The sequence below is a fragment of the Cebus imitator genome, unplaced genomic scaffold (genome assembly GCF_001604975.1).
Source record: "Cebus imitator isolate Cc_AM_T3 unplaced genomic scaffold, Cebus_imitator-1.0 Scaffold9, whole genome shotgun sequence".
Classification (NCBI taxonomy): Eukaryota; Metazoa; Chordata; class Mammalia; order Primates; family Cebidae; genus Cebus; species Cebus imitator.
Genome location: NW_016107324.1, coordinates 10,897,601 through 10,907,299, shown reverse-complemented (window position 1 = coordinate 10,907,299; position 9,699 = coordinate 10,897,601). Strand labels below are relative to the sequence as shown.

The window sequence follows — 9,699 nt, the reverse complement described above, 5'->3', positions numbered from 1 at the left end:
AAGAACAAACTGTGGCCTTTGTCCTGCAGTTCTTCCATCTCGGGTTCTCCTTCTGGCAGCAGTGAAAATGCCCATGGTGGCAACAGTGGAGTCAGATGGCTCCCTGGCAACTCACATAGCTTGTACTTGATGAAAACAGTCTCCTTCTGCTACTGCTTTCCCTAGGGGCCCTCGCCAGGAAGGTCTGAGCCTCCCCAGATGAGCATGGGGCATGAGAAGAAAGGACGGGGCTCTGGAAGGCCCCAACATTTAGGGAGCAGGAGGAGGTGGGGAGCCAGAGGAGGTGGTCAGAGGGGTGAGAGCACACGCCAGGAGAGCACACGCACTGAATCAAGGTGGGGTCTCTAGAACGCCTTGGTCACAGAGTCAGAATAGTCAGGGATGGTGAGGACTCAGCTGTACAGGAGCTGCAGGCAGTTCTGCCAGTCCTGCCCTGGGAAAGGCTGAGATAGGTTCAGGACTGAACAGGGCAAAGCCGCTGGCAGGAGGTGTGTGTGTTGCACCTTCCTTTGTGTGACTATGGGCAGGGAAGAGGCTTGGGGATGTAAACTCTGGAAGAAGACATCCAAGAAGCTACTGCAAGTGGTTACTTATTGGGGGACAGACAGTGAGGACAGTGGGTGCAGGAGGATGAGATGTTGTCTTTATAGATTGCTTTGATTTTTGGACTGTATGAAGGTTTACATATTGAAAATTAAAAAAAAATAGATCTAGTAACTTAAAGGGCTGAAATATGTCCAGTGGCTATGTCACTTGGAATTGCACTGATGACCTCAGGCAGGAATTTGTTGGTTAAGTGGAGACAATGAAATCCAAAGTGTAATAAATCAATGAATGTGATGGTTAATATCAGGTGTCTGGACTGGATTGAGGGATGCCTACATGGCTTGTAACGTATGATTTCTGGGTGCGTCTGTGAGGGTGTTGCCAGAGGAGACTGACATTTGAGTCACTGGACTGGGAGAGGCAGACTCACCCTCAGTGGGGTTGGGCACCAGCCAATCAGCTGCCAGTGCTGCTAGAACAAAGCAGGCAGAGGAAGGCGGGATGGGCTGGCTTGCTGAGTCGTTGGCTTCCATCTTTCTCTTGTGGCTGCTCCTGCTGTTGGACATCAGACTCCAAGTTCTTTGGCCTTGGACTTGGGGACTTGCACCAGTGGCCTACCTGGGGCTCCCAGGCCTTTGGCCACAGACCGAGGGCTGCACTGTCAAATTCCCTACTTTTGAGGCTTGTGGACTAGGACTGAGCCACTACTGGCTTCTCTCTTCCTCCCACTCTGGCCATGTGATGCACCTGCTCCCACTTGCACTTCCACTAGGATTGGAAGCTCCCTGGGGCCTCCCCAGAAGCAGATGCTGCCATGCTTCATGTACAATCTGCAGACTGTGAGCCAATGAACCCTTTTTTCTTGGCCGGGCGAGGTGGCTCATATCTGTAATCCCAGCACTTTGGGAGGCTGAGGCAGGCAGCTCATTTGAAGTCAGGAGTTCAAGACTAACCTGGCCAACATAGTGAAACCCCACCTCTACTGAAAAAAAAAAATTAGCCAGGTATGGTGGCAGGTGCCTGTAATCCCAGCTACTTGGGAGGCTGAGGCAGGAGAATCGCTTCAACCCAGGAGGTGGAGGTTACAGTGAGCTGAGATCACGCCGCTGCATGCCATCCTGAGAGCCAAGAGTGAGACTCCGTCTCAAAACAAACAAACAAAAGACCTCTTTTCTTTATAAATTACCCAGTGTCAGGTATTTCTTTATAGCAATGTGAGAACAAACTAATGCAATGGGTGAAAGGGATTTTTCCTGTGAGAGGAGGGGCGGAAGCAGGGCAGGTCCATAGACTCAGGCTCAGGGTGGCCTAGTTTGTTGTTCCTCCAGCATGGGAGAGATCAGAAGAGGGAAGGTGGAAAATGGAGGACGATGGAGCACAGAGGGGGTGGAACTGAGCCCAAGCAACAGGGTGAGCCCCGCTGGGGCTGAGCATAGTGTGGCCCGAGGCCTGTGTGGGTGTGGGGTCCCAGGGACAGCCCAGGATTCTTGTACTTTTGCAGATTTATGCTTTGTGGAGGATTGTGCAGATAGCTTCCAAGGCCCTTACCCCTCTATTTTTCTGTGATTCTAGAGCAGTGCTGTTTGACAGAACTTTCTACAATAATGTTAACCTGCTGTACCGGTGCTGTTGCATATGGTGGCCACTAATCACGTGACCATTGGGTGCTTGAAATGTGGCTGCATGACGTCGGAACTGAATTTCTAAACTTACTGAATGTTTTTAACTCTTGTTTTAAATTGAGATGTATCATGCTCTGCACATATTTAAAGGGTACAGTTTGGTAAGTTTTGGTACGTGAATACACATCTGTGAAACTGACACCACAATCAGGACAGTGAACACATGCGGGACCCCCACAAATTTCTTCCTGCATCTTTGCAATCCTTCCCTCCCGCCCTTCCCTGCCCCCACCCATCCCCAGACAACTACTGACCTGCTTTCAGTCATGATAGTTTGCAATTTTTAGAATTTTGCTTTTACCCCATCTTATAATGCTGATTGTCTTTAGGAATTTTGTGTAAGTGGAATCCTACAGTATTTACTCTTTTTTGTCTGTCTCTTTTGCTCAGCATAATTATTTTCAGATTCATCTGTCATTGTATTTATCAATAATTCATTCCTTCTTATCACCCAGAAGTATTCCATTGTATGGATATGCTACAATTTGTTTATCCGTTCATCTGTGGATAAATGCTTTTTCCCAGTTTGTAGCCATTGTGAATAAAGTTGCTATGAACATCATTATATGAATCTTGGGACACATGCTTTAACTTTTCTTGGGTAAATACCTAAAAATAGAATGGCTAGATCATATAGTAGATTTTAATTTTGATTACTTTTAACATCTAAATGGCCAAATGTGGCTAGTGATAACCATATTGAACAGCATAGTTCTGGAGTATCTGCATTAATCCAGTGATTCTGTAACAGGGAAAGACTTCCCCCCCTTCTCTAAAATCAGAATTTATTTGCTCATCAATCACTGAGCAAATATTTATTGAGGCTTACTTCGTGCCCTGCATTATGGTGGTCACTAAGGAGCGGGTGGGGCAAGATGGACATGGGCTCTGTCCTCAGGGTGCTTATAGTCTAGTGGACTCAGTTTGGTTGGGCTATGAGTGTGTTCAACATTGAAGTCTGCTGAGAAATGGGAGAATGAATCCAATGCAATTTATAAAGTTGAATGGTTTAAGTCTGTTTAGGCACTGAGATGTCCCCAAGAGAGGTGTGGGATTTGGCGAGGGATGGAGGCTGTCCCTCTCCCACGGAGATAACCTGTCAAATGAGAATCAGGTACAGTGATGAGGGTGGTGAGTTTGGAGGATGGGGTGTAGTTGTTGGTGAACCTGGTGTTTCAGGTGTGTGGGGGGTGCTTTTTGTGAAGGAGGGGAGGAGGAGGACATGCTGTGCTAGTACAGCTGTGCCTGCACTCGGGACGTGGTGAGAGAGTAGTGGGGGAAGAATTCAGATCCTGAGAAACCCCTAGCAATCCAAGCTCTTATTCTGTCACTGTGACATGACATACACACATCTCTCGTTAGGTCTCTCCCTAGAGAAAAACTATTTTTAGGTCATGATTGAGTGGGCGTGGATGCACTGAACCAAGAGGCTTTGTAAGAATTTTTAGGTCCTTCTGCTCATGACTGATCAGGTTCTGCTCCTAATTCTGCAGAAGCAGCTCTAAACATAGGTTTTTGGTGGAAGGACGAGGGAAGGGGCTGTGATAGGATGTCACTCCTGAGGTGATGACATGTTCTGAGCTGGGATGCTTATGAGTGATTGCTTGTGAAGCAGATCCTGCATCCCACTGGTATATTTAAGTCTGTGATTTTGAACCTGTTAGTAGGGTGCCTGGAAAGCTGGTGAGGCCAGGAAGCTTCTACTGAGGCCAGGGACGCTCAGGAACCCTAAATAGGAATAATGACAACTGTAGCACCATTTATTGAGCTCTAACATATGCCAGGCATTTTGCATGCATTATCTCATTTAATTGTCACAGCAGTCCTATGAGGTCAGCTGATATTATGAGTCTTCATGTAACTGAATGTCCCCAAATGAGTCATCTTCTCTCCCTTTTTCCCCCTGTTCCCTATTTTCTACTTAGCCCTTCAGAAATGCAAATATAACCTTCACCTCCTCCTCACCAGACACTCCCTGCAGACAAGTTCTTCTGTGTGCCCCGTGACACATCTCTCCTTGAGGGTTGACAGATTTGCAGACCAAGGCATGCCCACCATGGGACTTTCACCTCCAGAGGGTTGCCTTGGTACACTCATCCACTAGGAGGGCACAGCAAAAGCACGCCCTTTTCCCACTTGGCCACTTTTACAACTTCTGCCCAGGAAGGTGCCAACTTGACTGGCTGGTAAATAAGGTACCAAACTAGCAGTGGGACCCCCTGCCCTTACCCTTCGTACTTTATCAAAGTGTCTCCTTTCTGCTCCAGAGGGGAAGCAGCACATTTGAAGGCAGGACACTGTATGCCCTTTCCCAAGCTAGTGTGAAAGGAAAATAAATCATGGGGCCCCCAAATCATTAAGGTAAAGGGAAAAGTCAAGCCGGGAATTGCTTAGGGCCTTTTGCTCCCTGAGATAAATGCCTATCTGGTTGCCTCTTTTGGAGAGGCTAATCAGAAGCTCCAAAGAATGCCATTTGTCTCTTTTCTACCTATGACCTGTAGGCCCTCTCCCGCTTTGAGTCTTCCCCCCTTTCCAGACCGAACCAGTGTTCATCTGCATATGTTGATTGATGTCTCATGTCTCCCTAGCATGTATAAAACCAAACTGTGCTCTGATCACCCTGGGCACATGTCGCCAGGACTTCCTGAGGCTGTGTCATGGATATACATCCTCAACTCCAGCAAAATAAACTTTCTAAATTAACTGGGACCTGTCTCAGATTTTTGGGGTTCATACTAGCTTTGCAGTCAATTCACTTTTTAAATATCAGGCCTTGCTCTTGTTGGACGGTACATGTGACAAGCAACCAGTCTGCATTTCGTTTACACCCACTTTACCCGTGAAGAACCTGAACCTGAAGAGATCAAATAATTTATCTAAGGTCACATCGACTGAATCTAGATTCAAACTCAGGGTCAGTTCTTCCCATTAGGAGAAGGTTATATGTATGAAATGACCTGGCGTAAAACCCCTAACAGTTAGTTTCTTTCCACTGTCGACAAAAAGAGTCAAACTCTGTAAAATATTTAAAGAGATTTATTCTGAGCCAAATATGAGTGACCACAGCCCTCAGGAGATTCTGAGACCATGTGCCCAGGGTGGTCTCAGGAAAGCTTGGTTTTATACATTTTAGGGAGACATGAGACTTCAATCAAAATCATTTAAGAAATACGTCGGTTCAGGTCAGGCGTAGTGGCTCATGCCTGTAACCCCAGCACTTTGGGAGGCCAAGGTAGGCGGATGACCTGAGGTCAGGAGTTTGAGACCAGCCTGGCCAACATGGTGAAATCCCATCTCTACTAAAAATATAAAAATTAGCCAGGAATGGTGGTGGGCACCTGTAATCCTAGTTACTTGGGAGGCTGAGACAGGAGAATCACTTGAAACCGGACGGCAGAGGACCTTTGCAATAAATTCACTTTTTGTTTTTTTTTGGCGTTTTACCCTTGTTATCCAGGCTAGAGTGCAATGGCACGATCTCCGCCTCCTGGGTTCAAGCAATTCTCCTGCCTCAGCCTCCCGAGTAGCTGGGACTACCCAGCTAATTTTTGTATTTTTAGTAGAAATGGGGTTTCACCATGTTGACCAGGATGGTCTCAATCTCTTGACCTTGTGATCCACCCGCCTCGGCCTCCCAAAGTGCTGGGATTATAGGTGTGAGCCACTGCGCCCGGCAATAAATTCACTTTTTTAATATCAGGGCTTGCTCTTGTTGGACTGTACACGTGTTGAACAACCAACCTGCATTTCGTTTACACCCACCTTACCAATGGAAAAAGCTGAGCCCGAAGAGATTTTCTTTTTCATAAGTATATGCCTCAAATTTATTGTGTAACAGGTGAAATAGAAATAAATTATATGAAAGTAGTCATGAAACATATACCCTTCACTGGTTATTAGGAAGCAGTCAATGATATTAGAAGTACATCGTTAACCTCTAAGAATATAAAATGGAAGGAAATGACCATATTTTACCACATCATGTCTTGATGTTACAGGAAAAGACAGAATAATACAACACACAAAACAATGGTTTATCACAGAATTGGTTTTTGTGAGGGGGTGGGGATAGAGTTTCACTCTGTTGTCCGGGCTGGAATGCAATACTGCAATCAGAGTGCACTGCAACCTTCATCTCCTGGGCTCAATCTCCTTAAGAGCAGTGAGCCGAGATCACGCCGCTGCACTCCAGTCTGGGCAACAGAGTGAGACTCCATTTCAAAAAAAAAAAAAAAAGAATTACACTGGGTTAGTCCAGAAAGGCAGGCGAACTTGAAGGGGTGGGGTGGGAGTTCCAGTTTATAGGTAGATTGAAAAATGGTCTGGTTGAATATTGGTTGAGTTTTTCTCAAGACCTGGGAGCAGGCTGGGCACAGTGGCTCATGCTTGTAATTCCAGCACTTTGGGAGGCCAAGGTGGGTGAATCACAATGTTAGGAGTTCAAGACCAGCCTGGCCAACATGGTGAAACCCTGTCTCTAATAAAAATAAAAAAATCAGCTAGGCATGGTGGTGCGTGCCTGTAATCCCAGCTACTTGGGAGGCTGAGGCAGAATTACTTGAACTGGGACCTGGGAGGTAGAGGTTGCAGTGAGCCAAGATCGTGCCACTGCACTCCAGCCTGGGCTACAGAGCGAGGCTCCATGTCAAAAAAAAGAAAAAAAAAGAAAAAAAAAAGTTGCTGGGCGCGGTGGCTCATGCCTGTAATCCCAGCCCTTGGGAGGCCAGGCGGGCAGATCACGAGGTCAAAAGGTTGAGACCATCCTGGCCAACATGGTGAAACCCTGCCTCTACTAAAAATACAAAAATTAGCTGGGTGTGGTGGCATGCGCCTGTAGTCCCAGCTACTCAGGAGGCTGAGGCAGGAGAATTACTTGAACCCGGGAGGGAGAGATTGCAGTGAGCCAAGATCGCGCCACTGCACTCCAGCCTGGCGCCTGGCGACAGAGCAAGACTCTGTCTTTAGGGAAAAAAAAAAAAAAAGACCTGGGAGCAATAGAAAAGACAATGTCTGTGTTGCAGTAAGAGGTTGTGGAGACCAAAGTTTTATCGTAGAGAGAACAGGTTGTAAATGATTCTAATCAGACTTAATGTATGTGTTAATGTTAAATGCTGACAGGTATAATGAGGGGTGTATGACCCCCACATCCAGTCATGGCCTGAACCAGCCTCTCAGGTTAAATGTTATGGGTCCTGGCTAGGTGCAGTGGCTCATGCCTGTAATCCCAGCACTTTGAGAAGCCAAGGCGGGCAGATCACTTGAGGCCAGGAGTTTGAGACCACCCTAGCCAACATGGTGAAATCCTGTCTCTACTAAAAATACAAAAATCAGCCAAGTGTGGTGATATATGCCTGTGATCCCAGCTACTTGGGAGGCTGAGGCAGGACAGTCACTTGAACCCGGGAGGTGGAGGGCGCAGTGAGCCAAGATTGTGCCACTGCACGCCAGCCTGGGCAACAGAGACCCTGTCTCAAAAAAAAAATTTTTTTTTTATGAGTCCCTTGGCCAAGACGGAAGTCCCTTTGAGACAGCTGGGTGGGAAGGGCTCCCTGGCAGAACCTCTGACAGCCTGCACAATAGGAGGAATATGCACTGGGGGTGGAGCTATATAGGAAGTTAGTGCCCTTTGCAGGGAGGGAGCCTGGCCTCTCTCTCTTCTTCTGGGATGTGGTACCTGGGAGTCAATCCGTGAGGCAGGGAGCACACTAGACTAGCAGGACTCTGGCTTTGCAGAGTCCCTATTTCCCTTTTTGCCCAATAAATCCCATTTTTCTCACTTTTCAAATTGTCTGTGAGCCTAATATTTCATGGTCGTGTGACAAGGACCCCGCCTGTAGCTGAACTAAGGAAAAGTCCTACAGCACATTCAGATGGTTGGGTGGGGGGGCTTAGAATTTTATTTTTGGTTCACACCATCCTTAGATTAATCCCTGAGGACAGAAGATAACTGGATTAGACTAAATTAACTAGATGTGTCTAGTAAGGATGCTCTTAATTTCTCAATCACAGAGTGAGGAGTGGGGGGGAAAAGATAACAATGTATTGAATATCAAGAACTATGCTAGATGTTTTATGCGCTTTATTTTAGTTGATCCCTAAAGCAACTTTGTGAGGCTCTGTTGCACAGCTGAAGAAAAAAGGCTTAGAGAGGTTTCAACCCTTTGTAACACTGCACAGTTCATACAGCTGAAACTGAACCCACTGCAGGCTAGATCCAAACCCTCTCCTTAACATCCTACCATGCTGGCTAGCTAAGTGGACAAGAGAAGAGACAGTAAGAGTATAGCCACCTCAAGGTCTTCATTTAGAAAAAGTGAGAAAGCCTCTGGTAGTTCTAGGAGAGACGGGGACAGAGTGAAGGTGAGTGTACATACAATTGGGCCATTATTGATAGAGCAAGTGCCTTCCCACCCGGCCCTCCTCACTCACATCTGCCCCACCCACACAGCTTCACCTGCAGGCAGGCTCTCTCTGTGGCCTGGGGCAGCCACCTAGCCGCCCTTAGAAGGCTTATGAGAGTGTCATGCAATTCTGCACTAGATAATTGACAGTCTTGGTCCCAGCTGGAGAATCTCACCATAAAGGCTAAAAGTGGGATTGCTGGAGCCAGACCAATTTGTATTGGAATCCCAGCTCTGCCACCAATTAGCTAACCTTGGGAAGTTACCTAACCTTTCTCTGCCTCAGTTTCCTCATCTGTACAACAGGGGTAATAATAATTCATAGGACTAAATGGTAGGATTCACTGAGTTAACACTGAGAAAACTTTTAGAACAGTGCTTGGCAAGCACAGTGTGGAACACTCAGTCAACATTTATTATTATCATTATACAGACAGCGAGACTGAGGCCTAGCAAAACAGTGTAAATTGTCGAGAGAGACACATTTAGTAAAGCTGGGACCAGAACCAGTTCTTCTGTCTCTTTCTTCTTCTTCTTCTTTTTTTTTAATTCAGTCTCCATAGAGATTGTCAAAAATTGCCAGTGCTGACTATACTTCAAGTCGTCATGTAGGGGTATTGGGAAGATTTTTCAATTAGCAATAATCATGCCTCCGATAAACCTCATTGGCCACTATACTGCCACTGTGCAAAGCTGAGTTCTTCTCTTATTTCATTTTATTTTTAGATACAAGTTCTCACTATATTGTTCAGGCTAGTCTCAAACTGCTGGGCTCATGTGATCCTCCTGTCTTGGCCTCCCAAAGTGCTGGGATTACATGTGTGAACCACTGTGCCTGGCTGCCTCTTAATCCAATATATGTGCCTATACTTGGTTAAATATTTTAACAGTGAAGATAAAGATTACTGATTTTTAAATCCATTCATACTTTGAAAATAATGTCAGCCACTTTCATATTGGCTCATACTTGTAATCCCAGCACTTTGGGAAACTGAGGCAGGAGGATCACTTGAGCCCAGAAGTTCAAGACTAGCCTGGGAAACATATGGAGACCTCATCTCTACAAAAAA

At 46.3% G+C, this 9,699-nt stretch overlaps 1 non-coding gene across 1 annotated transcript; it reads right to left on the bottom strand.

Annotated features, from left to right (window-relative positions):
- Positions 1-9,183: 9,183 nt before the first annotated feature.
- Positions 9,184-9,324, bottom strand: LOC119473915. The gene has a single exon (XR_005203173.1). It is a non-coding gene; the product is annotated as a U4 spliceosomal RNA (small nuclear RNA).
- Positions 9,325-9,699: the final 375 nt, after the last annotated feature.